The sequence below is a fragment of the Sphaeramia orbicularis genome, chromosome 17 (assembly GCF_902148855.1).
Source record: "Sphaeramia orbicularis chromosome 17, fSphaOr1.1, whole genome shotgun sequence".
In the NCBI taxonomy this organism is placed as follows: domain Eukaryota; kingdom Metazoa; phylum Chordata; class Actinopteri; order Kurtiformes; family Apogonidae; genus Sphaeramia; species Sphaeramia orbicularis.
Window position 1 is genome coordinate 29,260,940 of NC_043973.1, and position 17,518 is coordinate 29,278,457.

General features: G+C 36.3%; 1 protein-coding gene across 1 annotated transcript in view; it reads left to right on the forward strand.

The window, feature by feature from the left end:
• The window catches only part of b4galt2 (UDP-Gal:betaGlcNAc beta 1,4- galactosyltransferase, polypeptide 2), a 356,229-nt gene that overhangs the window by 950 nt on the left and 337,761 nt on the right, over positions 1 to 17,518 (forward strand). The window lies entirely within an intron of this gene.

The window sequence follows — 17,518 nt, forward strand, 5'->3', positions numbered from 1 at the left end:
AGGGAGGAAGATGAGGGAGGCTTCATCATAATGCTTAACCTAACCAGGCATTTACACAGAAGCTCTGTACCTAGACCATAATCCAATCTGACATCTCGCTCATTTATGACACACTATCTCTTTAGGGCTGCTTCTATAGAGGCTATAGTCACAGCTGGACTTGGAGTACCCCCTCTCTGAGCTCACACTAAGTTCTCTGACTCCAATGTGGGCTCTGGTCAAGAGGGTTTCCTATTGATGCTCTAGTGCACGAAACATTTTTAGGAGTTATCTTTATGTTGAGAGTGCTGAATATCATATATAATCCAATATATGAGCGGCGTCTGTATTGTCTTTTGGCCAAAGAGGTTCTCAAGGGATGGAATTAGACCGATTACATGTAGTGGTCTGATATAATGGCATCAGGTTGTTCCATTTCGTGCGGCAGGGTGGTGTCTGTGGTTAATCAGACTATTGTGAACGTCACAGGGTCAGTCTTGAGGAAAGCTGATGTAATTAGCACTGACTGAGAAATGTATTTTCATTGTTATTATAACATGAACATGTGATATAGAGGCAAACCAGAAGACAGTGACCAGTTAGAAAGAGGATTTAGGTTATACAGTTGTGATCAGTATGCTACCATTTGACTTATCAGATGCACTGACACCTTTTAGATCAGTGGTTCCCAACCTTTTTTGGCTTGTGACCCGATGTTAACATCAAAATGTTGGCAACCCCAGACATTCAAAACAGAGACTTTTTTTTTTTTTTTGCCAAAATTAATTTGTTATTGCTCATGTAATAGTTTGCTATACTATGTTACAAATAAATAATTTTTGATGACATTTAGTCTATATAATGTATATTATTGTGGACAGAGGCAGTAAATCCAGGTGTAGATTACTGCACAAAGTGAGAATTTGATTTTCCTTGGTCAGGATATGTACAGTCAGTCCAGCTTGGATTTACAAGGCTGACAATTAATACTGAACAAACAAGAACTCAAGCTATGAATTATGAAAGAGCTGCAGCATCTGACACTGACCACATTGAACATTTGACAGATAAACAGAACCACAGTGCTTCAGTTTCAGCTTCACAGTTTGTCATGTCTTTTATGGATTGGGATTGTCTCTGTCAACTCACCTTATATTTTTTATTAGTTTTTTTTTTTTTTTTTCTTCATCAATTACTAGAAATTTCAGGTGACCCCATTTGAATTGCAGGTGACGGCATGTGGGGTCCCGACCCCAAGGTTGAAAAACACTGTTTAAGACAGTCAGAGACGCTCATATGAATTGATGGTTGCAAATACGCAAGAATGTAAGGGTTTTATAACACAAGTCACTTGGTCAACCAGTTAATGTATCATCCTGCTCTCCTCACAAAGCTCACCTACCGGTCAGCTGTCAGTTAAACAAGCATCCAGCTGTCAAGATTATTTACATTGTGACATTAAAGCTAAAATCAGAATCTGAAAGTACACATCATCCCTTTGCAGCTTTTTCCTCTCAGTCCGAATCGAAAGACTAAATATAAATACAGACGATCTCTTATCAGTTAATGCTGTTATGGAGAAGTGAGGTCACTTCTCTAATCCTGTGTGTAGAGTTGGGATGCACTGATTCGACTTTTTCAGTTCTGATGCCGATATCGCTGCCAGGGCCTTGCATATCAGTCAGTACCCAATACCGACCTGATATCATTGTTGATTTAGAAAATAGGTTCTCAACCAGGGGGCACTGGCACCTGCAGTACATCATGTGTACAGAGTGAAATTTGAAAGAGAGACAGAGAGAGAGAGAGAGAGAGAGAGAGAGAGAGAGAGAGAGAGAGAGAGGGAGGTACATTGTGGTATGTAGAGAACCCCATCCTGTCTTACGAAGTATTCACACACACTCCTGGTCTTACGATTTAGTCACTCACCCCCCACTTTTAGAATTATAGAATTACGTTCAGCATGCACAACGTAGACCGTGTTGCAAAATTTTAAAGGGGAAGGATCGGTCTTACGGATCAGTTGCTTTTACCGATCCCCGATCCAGCTAAAATGTTGATATCAGGGCCGATATCCGATCCTAATATCGCATCGGTGCAACCTTAGTGTAGAGACGCGGAATACAGCGGTGGAATCGTATCCAGGTCACATTTGACAGAGTCTGCTCATAATTATATGTTTATCCTAACTACACCTAGTAGTTTAGCTTCCCTACCTATTGGAAAAACCTGTGATTAGGCAGAAAGTGCACGGTGGAGTTGATTTTCTAAAGCCTGAAAACACAGGGAGGGAGTAGATCCAGAAGGGGCGAGTCATCTCAGACCACTTCAGTCACAGTATGCTAGAAAATAGTTATCGATATTGGCCTAGTGACATTAAACAAACTATAAAGCACCTTGGCTTTAAGTGACACACACCTCAGATATTACAGTGGCCAAGAACAAGCCCAAAAAGCAGTTATCAGCAGTTAATATTGAATATTCTTTTGAGCAATGAGAAATAGTATAATAGAGTTTTGAGGTGTGTCCTCTGCAGTACGAGTATGTCGATCGAAAGATGTAACACTGATCGCCACTTTATTTAAATCCACAGCAACTTTCCACTTGGCTTTGTGACTGATAGCGGTCCAGCTGCTGTGATACAAAATGTGATTGTTGGATGTTGTTCACCTAAAAGAGGCTCATCCATGTAGTTTGTAATCAGCTATATGTGAAAAATACTAGTAATAATATGAGGCGTGAGTTCCCACTTTCATTTTGTGAAATTATCTGTCAGGGGAAAAAAGGTTAGTGTTATCTCAGATGGTTTTTTTTGTTTTTTTTTCTTGTATTGTGACAGCCAAACTGTGAAAAAGCCTATTTGATTAAATGTTGCCCCACTTTTATAGATAGATAGATAGATAGATAGATAGATAGATAGATAGATAGATAGATGTTACATAATTCAGCATCTTGGTGGAATTGTTTAAAAAAAAGACTGATTTTCATCCAAAAAGCAGAAAGGGACAACTGTGAACACACCTACATGCTCCTGTAGATCACAGTTTGTTGTTATTTGCACAAACAACTAATAAGCAGGTTCTCCGTAGGCTGCCGTGGATTGACATGATTCAGTCTTTCATTAAGTTTAGTGACATAAGGTCAGCAGTGTCCTCAGGTTCAGTCAGTTTTACCGTCATAGATCCCACAGCCAGAGCAGCCATGACTGAGTTCTATTCTATTGTTTTCTATTTTCTCTGTTCTCATCTATACTGTACTCTTCTATTTTATCAGATAGAGAAAAAATAAGATGAATGTCATAAATTTGCAAGAAAATGTACTTGTGTCGTTGTACCCCGCCTTCACCTGATCGTAGCTGGGATAGGCTTCAGCATCTTCATGACCCTCTAGAACATGGATGTCTGACTTATTTTCTTTCAGGGGCCAAATTCAGCCCAATTTGATCTCAAGTGGGCCGGGGCAGTAAAATATTAACATAATAACCTAGGGCTGTGCAATTAATCGAAATTCAATTACGATTTCGATTATTACACGCAACGATTACAAAAATTATGTAATCGAGACAAAACGATTATTAATTTTGAGTCGTTTTAATTCACGCGCACGCAAGCTACCATGAGCTGCTCTGCCCCGCCCCCCTCTAAGCTACTGCTGCCTGCTAGCCGGCAGGTCCACCCCAAGAGGACAGTTGGACCTAGCGGTCTGGAAAAACGGCAGGAGAATCACAGCAGAAGTGCTTGGTAAACAAAAAAGGCAAGTCAAATTCAATTGTATGGAATCACTTTGGGTTTGATGAAGAAGACGAAGAGCAAAAACACATCACTTGCTAAAAGTGTTTCGTAGTTGTGTCCGCACCGACCGGTAACACAACAAACCTTTGTAACCATCTAAAGTTTAACCACCGCCATCTTTATCATAATCTTTATCTTATGAAAAACTAAAACGCATAAAAATAACTTCGTCCGCAATGCAATCTTCAGTCTCCGAATCTCTTTACGCTGCAACTCCCGTATTAACCTAATCTAACCTGTATAACCCTAACGTGCGTATTCTACAGGGGGTCCCATAAGTCTCCATACATAGGAAAAATAAATGTTTCTTGACATAAACCATTTTTATTTATATAATATGCTCTATATGACTGCCATTTTGTCGGGAACACATTTCAATGCGTGTCCTCCACTGCTGAAGAACTATAAAGAAGAAATATAAAGAAATACATGTTAGAACCATATGTATTATGTCTCCTATGTATGGAGACTTATGGGACACCCTGTAGATGGCTGATGTATACAGAAGGCCTGAACTGAAACCTCACAGCATGCCACTGAATTTACTATGTTTCATACTACATTGAACATACTTGAATTTATAATTTGCACTTTACGTGAGTTTTTTTTTTTTTTTTATTGCTACAGTTCTATGGCAAGTCTATAGCAGTTTAATTCCAGTGCACTATTTGTTTACAAAAGGAAACATACTTGAATTTACAGTACACTTATCTGATTTCAAAGATTTTTTTGTTTCATACAAAAGTGAAAATACTTTGTTTTAGTGGTTAAAAGCTTTATTTATGTTTAAAGAGTATATTTTACATTGTTTTGCAAGAAAAAAATAAAAAACTTTAAGGTTAACAAATAATCGTTTTTAATAATCGTGATTTCAATTATTGCTAAAATAATCGTGATTTTTTTTTTTCCTATAATCGAGCAGCCCTATAATAACCTATAAATAAGGACAAATCCAAGTTTTTCTTCATGTTTGAGAGCATTAAAAAACCTTAAATTATGAAAATATTTCCATTTACAAACTATCCTTCCACAAAAAAGATGTGAATAACCTGAAAAAAACTGAAATTTCTTAAGAAACATTAGTGCAATTCTAACAATGTTATGTCTTTCAACTTATTTCTACAAGTGCATTACACACAATGTTCCACAAACGTTTGGTAACATGATGTTGAAATTTTGGAGGTTGGAATTTGGTACTAAAATAAGATCAATTTCTACAATATTAATGCACAAAACATTTAGTAACAGGCATTATATTGTTAAAATTGCACTTAAGGCTGTTCATATTTGTTAAAGCTTATTCACATTTTATTGTTTGAGGATAGTTTGTAGATGTAAATATTTTCACTGTGCAATGTTATTTTTTTCACATCAAACCAAGAATAAAATTGGTAGTTGACATTATTTATAGTTTACTCTGCTATTATTTTACATGAGATCACGATTGGTCTGTATTTGACCCCTGAACTAAAACAAGTTATTACTGTATTTTCAGAATAGTTTTTACACTTCACAAATTCATCATGTGGGCCAATTTTGGCCCACGGGCCGCATGTTTGACACCCCTGCTCTAGAAGACAAAAACGTAAAAGCATGAATGCAATGAATGAATCAATAATTGTACTATATCCCACAATGACAAATACGTACAGACTCTCACCATTAGATTTGTTAATCCACAATATTCTTTTACATTAATGGAACCACAAAACCTTACAGTAGTATATGACTTTGCCATGTTTAGTATGTTTAGGTCTGCTTTATATTAACCCATTAGCCCCCAGGGCTACTTTTTTGGCAGCTTCAAAATTAATTTTTCTCTCTATTTAACCTTTCTTAAGTGATTTATCACCATTTAGCATATGCTATCCTCTCCATTTTGCATGTTTTTCAGTGAAAATCAGGTATTTTCCTATAGTTATTTAATCATCATGCTGAGATTACATTTGATGGTTATAACAAAAACGGACAAAACCTGAGGAAAAAGTGACTTTTCCAGTAAAATATATCATTAACTGAACATAAACCAAGTGTCTCCATCCACTGTCATTGATCCAACTCCATGGATTTTACTGGTGAATCAATGTTGTAGAAGATGACGGTGTTTCCTCATTAACTACGGAGACTCTGAACGTCCAAATGGGTCATACACTGCAAAAATCCAAATCTTACCACGTGTATTTTTCTCATTTCTAGTCAAAATATCTCATCACGCTTAAAATAAGACATAATCACACAAAGCATGACTTGTAAGTGAGATATAAGAATTTATTTTTGGACAATAGATCTTGAAAATCTTATTTCAAGAAATCTCACCAAGATAATTTTCACTTGTTCCACTGGCAGATTTTTTTTTGCTTGAATTGAGCAAAAAACTCTTGAATGATGCAAAAAAAATCTGGCAGTGGAACAAGTGAAAATTATGTTGTTAAGATTTCTTGAAATAAGATTTTCAAGATCTATTGTCTAAAAACAAGTTCTTATATCTCACTGAAAAGTTAATCTTTAGGTCATTATGTCTTATTTTAAGTGTGGTGAGATATTTTGACCAGAAATGAGAAAAATACACTTGGTAAGATTTGGATTTTTGCAGTGTATCTGATAACCATGAAAAGACGACAAACTGTATTTTACCTGAATTATTTATATGTATTGATATGATTCCTGTAAAGTTATTAAACATTTTAGATCAGTAGATGTTTTTGGTCACTGGTGTATATGTGGGTCTTTATGGGTTAAAGGAACATCAGTCAAATTGTATTCATGCTCTAAAATGACTCACCAGTCTAGTGTTCAGTGCGTCATATACATTCATGAATACGTTTTCCAGACTTTAATGCATTAATGTGACTTCCGTGCACTCGTACTGACAATCATCCGACATTTCTCCTCGTCATAATTAAAAAAGCACAGGTGTTACTTCAACCACAACCGTGACTGTGTTGCGTTCAAGTGTCTGCACGACACCAGTCACCTGATAAAGAAGCAGCTAATTCAGCCATCATTCATTTCATTAATTCCCCCTGTGGTTTTCCTACTGTGACATGTCAGAATGTGTTGCGTGTTGTCACTTTCCTTGCCTTAAGAAACTGCTCTGAAAAGTGTGTGTTGTGTGCAAACAATACGTGATTGACAGCGCGACACAGTCAGTCAAGTGACTCTATTGATAGCAACTACTGGTGTGTGTTCTGTTGTGTTGGAGAAGTCATGTTTTTTAAGAAGGAGGCTCATTGTTTAACAGATTTCAGGAAGGAGAGGACAGAAAATAAAAAAGCTCCAACATAACACTGTAGAAAAGCCAAACATGAATTTACACTTTGGTTTTTTATGTTTAACTGTGAACATGTTACTACACTGTAAAAAAAAAATAAAATCTGTAATTTAACAGAATTTTCACTGTTTATTTTACAGATTTTTCCTGTATTTTTAAGGTACAGGAAAATATCAATGAAATGACAAAAATAGACATGTCAAATATAAAATAACATGAAAAAACTGTAACTGTGAATAACCAAAAAATTTCCATTTTTTAAAAGAAATTTTTCTTTTTATAGAGAAAAATACAGTTAAAATGCATTTGCAAATGTTTTGTAATTTCACAAATATTTCTTTTCTATTTATGAGATTAAACTGTTAATTTAAAGTTAAGTACTGTAAAAAAAAAAAAAAAAAAAAACGAGATAAAATTACTGACAATTAACCGTAAAAGAAGTATTTGTTCTGTAAGTTTAACAAGACTTGTTTGTTAATTGACAAATATCTTGTATAATTACAGGAGGTTTCACAGCAAATATGTTGATTAAATGTATTTTTGTGAATGTATAACATGTATAAGCACTGATAAACTGTCCAAATACTGTTTTTAATCAGCGGATTGTACAACTTAGTCTCACTGAAAATTATATATATATATATATATATATATATATATATATATATATATATATATATATATAGGTAATTTGATTGTTTTAATACATGTAAATATATTTTATTAAACATTAAAAACTAAAAAGAAATGCAAAATCCCATGTAAAGTTATGGCAAAAAACTGTATTTTAATTATGGAAAATTACAGCATTTTTATGAGATGGTTATTTTCCGTTTTTAACAGTATTATTTTGGCACCCCAGCTGCCGGAATATTACCATTATTTATTTATTTTTTTTTTACAGGTTTTTTTTTTTTTTTTTTTTTACAGTGTAGTGTTGATGGACGTAGTTTTTAAGTCTTGGACGGAGCCAGACTTGCTGTTTCATGCCAGCTTCTGGTTTTCATGCTAAGCTAACCGCCTCCTGGCTGCAACTCTGTATTTTTACAGGCCAACGTGAAAGGGTTATTTCACTTCTTATCGTACTACACTTACAACACATGGGTTTCTTTTTGAAAAAACATGAGCTGGTGAAAATCCTCAAATTTAACATTATGAGTATTGCAGATAAATGAAGTGCCCTCATGTGCCATCATTTATCTTTCCTTAAATACATACATTAATGTTCCTATGTATCTTAATAGTGCAGCGTATTGAGTTTCTGTGCTTTATTTTTCTAATCAGAGCCACTACAGAGAAGGATACATGGTGTTTCCTTTAAACTGAAACAGTGGATTTCCAAGTATTCACCAAAGGGAGTAAAAAAAAAAGAACATTATGGACACAGGTTGATAAAAACGACAGCTAGTGAAAGCATAATTGGACGGCGCTGGCCTTCAGCCTAATATCCCACTGATGTTTTAAGCCAGAAAAGACACTCATTTAAATAAACAGTCTTTAAAACCCCTCACCAAATCCTCATTTCGCTCCTTTTACCCACAGTCCCTCTCCCAGTGAAGCCTTCCTTCCGTTGAAGCACTTCATTTATTTCTTTGCTCCGTTGCCAAATGAGCAGCTGGATCAGAAAGAGGGGGAGAGAGACAGAAAAAAAAAAAAAAAAAAAAAAAAGAGGACAGAGAGGGAGATACTGTAGAGAGAGAAAGTTGATTATTTATCCGCTGTAGTCTTTACATCCCTACATCATGGTTTGGTAAATTAGACTTTGTTATTTTTATATCCGCACTGCTGGAAAATGACACAAGGAAACATGGAAATTCCTTCCAGTTGGTGTTTCCGTGACGACGTGACAATACCCTCCCGTTGTGTCTGGTAAAACAGATTTGCACAAACATAAGAAGGGCTGGACCTGTAAGCTAAAGCGAGGCACTTGTCTGTGGATGACAGCGGAGAGGCAACGTGATATCTGACTTTAAAACAGTCTGTCCTCCTTCAGATCACACAGAGCTGAGAGGCAATTTAATATCTGCATGGGCAGCGCTGAAGTAGAAGGGGTTTGAGGACGGTGAACAGAGGAGTTCTATTCTGATTCGGTCTACTTTTCCTCTCCTCTGCCTCCCTGTGTTCAGCTCATTTCATCATTGTCTTTGTAGCTCAAAGGCCTAAACGGATCAACAGGCCGAGCAGCTAAAACACCGGTAATACTTGATAATCAGCTCATATCTGGATGGATATGACTGTTTTATGTGGTCTTATTCTAGTTCCAGACTTCCAGGCTCAGGGGCATTGAACAATTATATAACGCAACCAGAAAGTTTACTTTGGAATCATGCAAAACTCCATTAGCGTGCTGTTTCAGAGGAAATGCAACACTGATACTGTAACTGTAGTAAATAAATGATCATACAGTAGGTGGTAAACAGGAAATACTGAACCTCACTCTGACAAGAATAGATGATGCTATTGTATAATCCAAACATAATTTACTGTTGAAAGTCTGCTTTTTTTTTTTTGCTGTTTTTCAATTGGTAAATATAACCAGAATGCACATCCTGACTCATGTAGGTATTTAGGTTTGAAAAGGAGTAAAGACATGAGTCTGTTTACATGACTATAAAAGTCTGATAACTGGGAGTAGGGATGTAACGATATGAAAATTTCATATCATGGTTATTGTGACCAGAATTATCACGGTTACCATTATTATCGTGGTATTGTTGAAATTGTGCTCAAAATGTTCATAAAGTACTTATACGCACACTAAAATAATTTAACCAAGTTGTATTTAAAAAAAAAAAAGCCAAAAAAAAAAAAAAAGAATAACAGGCATAATGTACTTTATGTTGGCAGAAACATTCAAATATTACCATGTAAACATCAAACATACAAATGTACATTAAATATGGCACCTTATGGCCATTGTTTGACCATTTTCCATAAAGTTTGTCTTGTTTTAGTTTCTTTTTCATAGATAGATAAATAGTATCTCTCTCTCTCTCTCTCTCTCTCTCTCTCTCTCTCTCTCTCTTTCAAAATGCAGTAATCAAACACGGTTATCACGATAATTAGATTTTAAACAGTAATACTAACTGTCGGGAATTTTACCATGGTTTATCGTTATACCGGTAATCGTTACATCCCTAACTGGGAATAATCAGATAATTGTAATAATCACATCTAACGCATTTACATACACTTAAAGGAGTGATATTTTGCTATTTAAAATGGATTTATGCATTTTAAAACATTTCCCTGTGGTCTACAATAACTGTAAATGCTATGCTTGGGTCTGAATTCTTCATTAATTCAACTCCACAGGTCCTTCTTCAACCCTATTTCTGAGTAATGACACCAGAAAGGTCATTTTGAGCACTGGCTCTTTAAATGCAAATGAGCTACTTCACACCCCACCCCCTCCAGGTTGTTGGCTGAACATTTTAGGTAATCAGCTCGAAGTTTGGACATATTTTCAGTATGGACTACAACTGCTGCTGCTGACAAACAGTTATGGCGTACTCGGAGAAATGTTCGTTGGAAGTTTGGACCTTATATGTACAAATGTTGTGATGTAACTAGTTATAAAACGTAACAAATTAAGAGGGAATTGAAACAGGTTGTAGAAATCCTCTCGATTTTTTTCAAAATGAATATAAAGATAGCTTTGCAGCACCTGGAGGTTTCAAATTCAAACTTTATGAACTATTAGGGTCCAAATACACAAATAAATGAACCAAAGACTAATAAAAGTGGGTTTAGCAAAATATGACCCCTTTAAGAAATGCGATAATTGTAAAAACCCATTATTGGATTTCTTTCAGAGTACATACACACATAGTGATGGTAGACTTAAACTTCCTGTTATTGTCTTCTGCTCACGTTTGAATACGTAACTTATGTTTTCTGTGATTTTAATTGTGTTTACACATGCACAGACGTAAAAAAATGAACTAAATCAGATTAACTTGTATACATACAGGAGGACATCAGAGTATTGGGGAGAAATCCAGGTATGTTAATCTGATTTCTCATACTCAGATTACTGCTGTTATCTGATAAAACAGATCAGATTATACTGTTTACATGATCCCTTGAATAATCTGACAACTCCTTAAATCGGATAATGATCGGAGTATTAGCGCACATGTAAACAGGTTCACTATGAATATAACATTTTGTATTAGTATTCCTTTATTACGACTCCTGAATGTAAAAAATAAATAAAAGAAAATAAGTGTTACCGTCTTTAATCAGGGGTGTTCAGACTTTATTCATTTACCATTGAACCGAGACTTTTTTATCTTTTTTCTGAACTGCTGGACTCACTTGAAGGCAGTGACTTTACCTCTTAAAACTGCTGCCTTGATCAGTTAGTTTGTTGAATGTGAAATAAGTAATAAAACACTACAGCGACACAGGCTGCAGAACTGCACTCTCTGCTCTTGAACTCAAGTTGAAGAGGCTTCAGTGCTTCAGTTTGATGCAGGAAAAAACTGTATGACAATGAGAAAAAGCATGTAGTGTGCATGTAAATGGATATCGACTTTTTGGTAAAATCAGTATAAAAACCTTCTGAACTCTTTTCTGTTAGTATTAGATTAAACAACCTGAAATACTGACCTCCAGGGAAAATTTGAGCACAAAGGATTAAAACTCCTCATGTAAAGATTTTCTTGATGCTCAGACTGATGCTCAGTTCCACATTTACTGATTAATTACTGGAAGTCTGATGTTCAGTGAGGTTTATTTAAGTATTTATTACCCCACTGTTGAGTTCAACAGCATATACTAAGCAGACGTTGTACAGAAAGACTAATAGATTTGTGATATTAGGCTGTAGAAATATAAAAAATGGACTTGACGTTTTTCAATAAAGTCAAAAAGCATCAGTCACACATATCATACACATACACACAGGGTCCCTGGGGGGTCTTAAAATTCTTGAATTTACAAATCTGTATTTAATACCTTAAAAGAAGTCTTTAAAAGGTATTAAATTTGATATGGTAGTTCTTAAGTTATGTTACCATAAACTTGTTGGCTGTGTTGTGTTTAAATGTCCAAACCGCAACAGAAGTAACATTAGTCTATTCAGTTCCACCCATTCCAACCCCACAGTTTATATTGAAATTAGGAACTAAATATTGCTAACTTTGCAGCCCCTAATGAGAAATGACTTGGAACGGTGGGAATCAAGGCATTGGAGTAAATAAATACATTTTTCTAAACTCTAGGAGTCTCAAATTTTTGTCAGTATGGTTGTGAAATAGGCTATGAAATGGGCATTAACCCTGTAAAGCCTAAACCATTAAATCATTGACAGAAAATTCCAGTTCTTTGAAAACTGGAGCCTTTATTGGTCCAGCTGAACAACCAAAAAAAATGTTTTCAAATATCAGTTTCCATGTATGAGTTTCAATTTTGTATCATATTTGATACATCAGGTCTCAAAGCTCAAACATTATTTTTGAACAAACAAAAACATAATATAACACAAACATGTCTAACAAATTGGTAATTTCTTTTCAAAACTGGCAATGTTCTGCCTCCTTTCTCATTAATGACAATCTTGTAGTGTCACTGGAAAGGCCTCTGATGAACAAATTCCTCCCCCCTGGTGGATTATCCGTGTATTGCATGTATCTAATTGTATACATCAGATTTTTCAAGAAAAAAAATCACACTGATCATGTAGAGGGCTTCACTCATGTATCAAATATGACATGTTTGGCGTTAAAGGTTTAATTCTGTCATAGTTGTCTTAAATATAACTTGAAGAAACCTGTAGGAACCCTGATATCTATTGCCAAATATTTGAGGGGAGGGTCAGGGTTAATATCGGCCAATAAATCACATATCAGCTCCATCTTTCAAAATCCTCCTACATGTGTATCTGGAACATATTTTTAATTTTGCGTACACATATTCATGGTTTGTAGAAACATAAAATATCTTATTATTGTCACTGTTTTGTCTCTGAAGCTGGATTTGGTTTGTTTTACATCAGAATACGTGATCAAATTATCAGCACTGAAATACAATCGCTATCATTTCTGAACGTCCAGATTTTCTTCTGTGATGGTTTCCGCATCTTTTCTCTCCAACTGTACTCTGCATTAGTGGATTTTTACCCCTCAGCCTTTGGACACTGGGGTATTATTGTACCTTGTGGCGTCCATCTGTGTGTGTCTGTCCATCAGTGTCAACACTAGTACTGTTTATCAAATCATCTGGTCTCTTTTATGTTTTGTATTTAGCTGCAATGAGAGAAGCTCTTGGACGAGTTCTCTGGCTGTCGAGCTTGGCCTTCATTTTCTAGGTCAAAGAAACCTAGGGGTTGACAGGACAAATTTGGACGTCAGTGTTGACCTACATTTTTTAGGAGAAGCTAGCACAGATAAGGTTAAAGGGATTGTGATACTGGTAGGGGAGCAGGGACCAAGAGGGGTACAGGTGGAAGAGGGGTCACTACATTCAACACTGGACTTGTTTTAATTGTCATAGTTTGGAGCAAGGAAATAAATTAGATCGGATTAATTTGTCAGTGTAATTCTTGCCCCTCTATGGAAACATTTGATACTCAAAACTCATTAATTCAACTTGATTTATAGACCCCATTTCATGCACAAGGTGGACTCAATGTGCTTCACAACAGGTATGTCACATAAAAATAGAAAAACATTAAAAAAGGAAAAAAGAAAAAAAAAATTAGTTGGATATGAAGACAAGCAACAGTCAAATAAACAGTAGAAGAAGGGAATGGATTAATGTCCTGGGCATCCCCCACCCTTAGACCCACTTTCTCAGCAAGGAAAAACTTCCAATTATGTCGAAAAACACTGGAAAACTCTTGAACTGAACGTCTAAGTCATCAAACTGACTGTAAAAAATCTAGGTGAAAGCATTTTTTTTCTTATAACTTATTTCTTATAAGGTTTTTTGTTTAATTCCTGTTTAGAAGCTTAACCCATAAAGACCCAAACATCCATTTAATATGTTCAATACCTGTTGATCCACTAATCCTATCAATACATGTAAATAATTAGTGTAAAATACAGTTTGTCATCTTTTCATGGTCATCGGATATGACCCATTTGGACGTTCAGAGGCTCTGTAGTTACCATGGAAACACCGTCATCTTCTACAACATTGATTCACCAGTAAAACCCATGGAGTTGGATCAATGACAGTGGATGGAGACGCATGTTTTAACATTCAGTTATTGAGATCTTTGCTGAAAATGTCACTTTTTCTTCAAATTTCTCTGTTTTGATATAATAAACTTTTAATTTACTGAGTTTTCATGAACATCTAAATTCAGTATAGGAAATTAAACATAGGAAAATACATAATTTACTGTGAAAAATATAAAATACAGAGAATAATATTATAATAAGTGGTGATAATAAAAGAATTATGTTCTAAGTAATTATAAAATGGCCTTGACTGTCACCAGACATTAAGGAATCATGTTCATTTCAAGTACTGATATCACTGACAGTAGTAGTCCAGCCAGAATATTTGCATTTGAAAAGCTCAGTGTCAGCCCCGAAATGATGTTTATGTTGATATTGTGTGTTTTGGTCTGAGGCTCCGCCCATCACCTTTCTTCCAATCACAGAGTCAGTAGCCTTTCAGCATCCAGGTTGCCAGTTCCCACTGAGCTGCCGCTGGAACATTTTTGATCACAAATGTCTGACGTTAATAAACCTAAAAGGCCTGTTATTATTCCCAATTATGTCATGGCAAAGTGAGAAACAAAACAAGGAGATGTATAGGAGATGCTTTTGAAACATGGAGACAGCTGAAAGCGGAAAAGAATTTGAAAACCGACGTCGGCTCTCCTTTAGTCTGACAACCAGTAAGAACCACTAAGAGCCGGGGCCGCGGTCTCTTCACCCAGTCTCAGACCGGCAGTGTCTTCTCCCGGGGCCAGGCTGTGGTCTGTTCTCCTGGCCCTGGTGAAGAGGTCCGTGCTGCTTGTACTTCGCGGGAGTAAAAGTGAAACTTAAGGCTCATTTACCTTTTCCATATCTCCTGAATCTTCACAGACTTTAATTTGAGTGTTCAGGATGTTTGTCCTGTTCTGTTATATATCATACTTATGTAGAATAAGTCTGGTGATGATTTTTTTGTATGAAATTTATGGTGTGGTGGCAAGGATTAGTGGAAACGCTAGTAGTAGACGCTCATGCTGGATCTAGCAACCCCTAGTCTGGGGGGAGGAGGAGAGGAATACCACGCTCTACAGTATTTTGAATGTGATTGCAGTACCAGTTTTGGCCACAATCCTACATACGGCACCTTTAAGAAAGGTTAAATAGAGAGAAAAATACATTTGGGAGCTGCTACAGAATTAGCCCTGGGTCTTTAGGGGTTAATATTATCCATCAGTCACCATTAGCATGAACTTCAGCTGATTGTTTATAAAGCATCTTGTTGGTGCTGATAATGCCCCACACTGATTAATTAGTCTTTTCTTACTCTGTTCCTTATAACAAATATTTTAGATTGTATCGCAGTATCCTGAACTCTGGGTATAAACCTGCTCAGTGTCGACAGCTCTGTCATGCAGGAGACTTTACGAACTTTGTTGGCCTTATTAAACCCATCTGGTGTCACAAAGGTTATTGTGAGACAGCTTGTATTCATTTAATGGGTCCACTTTGGGCCTCATTAATTTAATGTTTTCACACTTGTTCTTTTTTTTGCTGAAACAATAGTTTTTTTCAACTCATTTTAGCACAATAAAGCTTTTTAGCAGTTAGGACAGAATAAAAGCAGGAGTGTAGGAAAGACTGCAACTCGTGATTATGTGAATTAATATATCATTTTTATTCAGATGAATTAGTTAATTAACCTTCCAGTTTTCAGGTGAGCATATTATGCACACTTTGCACTTCATGTTCTAAAAGGTCATATTATTTTTCACAGTTTGTTAGTGTTATTAGTTTGTATTGGGCGACACGGTGGTACAGTGGATAGCACTCGCTGAGGCGCCGTAAAGGGGGGGGTAAACATGACAGATTCATGGGGCCCAGCATTTGTGGGGGGCCTATAGAGCAGTGGAGGGGGTCCAGTAGATACAGGTTAGAAGTTGTGAAAATTTCGTGTAAGAGCCGCTGCATAAGAGGCATAGAAGTCGGTAGTCGGACGTTGAAAGTTTCAGTTTTGTTACATGGCAGCGTATGTTACGTTAGTTGTGGAACTCCCCTCCCCCACTCTGGCAGGTTGGCAATCCATTGAATCTTATGAAGGGTCCACAACGTTTACTTTTCATGGGTCCCACAATTGCCAGTGGCACCCCTGATCTCTTGTGCCTCACAGCAAGAAGGTCCTGGGTTCGATTCCAACACCAGTCGATGGGGGTGGGACCTTTCTGTGTGGAGTTTGCATGTTCTCCCTGTGTCAGCGTGGGTTCTCTGTGGGTACTCCGGCTTCCTCCCACCATCCAAAGACACCTGATAGGTTAATCAGTTAATCTAAATTGCCCATAGGTGTGAATGTGAGAGTGATTGTTTGTCTCTATATGCCTGCGATGAACTGGCGACACGTGCAGGGATTACTCCACCTTCGCCCATAAGTAGCCGGGATAGGTTCCAGTGACCCCCATGACCCTCGTGAGGATAAAGCGGGTTCAGATCATGAATGAAGGAATGAATGAATAAAAATTTGTATTAGGTCAGAATTCAACAGTTGTTCATTTTTGCATGATTTTTAACCTCCTGAGACCCACTGTCCTTATTAGTGGACAAGAGTTTCACAACTTTATACAAAAAAAAAAAGAAAAGAAAACTGTCCAGCACAAAGGAAATTCCATAAAAAATTTAAAAACTGCATCTGAAAAAACTGTTGCATCATGATGTTTCCAATATTGGTACTTATTTAATAAAAAACAAAAAAGCTTGTACTTTGCTGACACTTCTTGGGTCTTAGGAGGTTAAAATTCTGACCCAACCACTAAAATCAGCACATTATAAACAGTGGAAAATAACTACACTAGCATCTCCAAAGTGAAAAAAAAAAATGCACATAGACACATTTTAGTGTTTAATATTTGACTTAGCACAAAAAATAACTAGAAAAGCACTTGGAGAGCGCAGACCTTCGCCAAGGCAGATCAGCCCCCCCCCCCCCCCCAATCACCGCCAAAATTTAATAATTTGTTCCTTGTGCCAGTATCAACATTTCCTGAAATTTTCATCCAAATCCGTCCATAACTTTTTGAGTTATCTTGCACACAGACAGACAGACAGACAGACAGACAAACCAACGCTGTTAAAAACATAACCTCCGTGGCGGAGGTAATAACGCATATTAACCAGTTTTGCTGTTTATCATTGATATATGCGAGGCTGCAAAAAAAAAAAAAAAAAAAAATCCAATTTTTATATAGTATATTGATGAAACAATTAGGTTTTTTTGTGTTTTTGCATCAAAAAATAAGGTTTGTTTACATTACAAACATGACATTTAAAGGGTT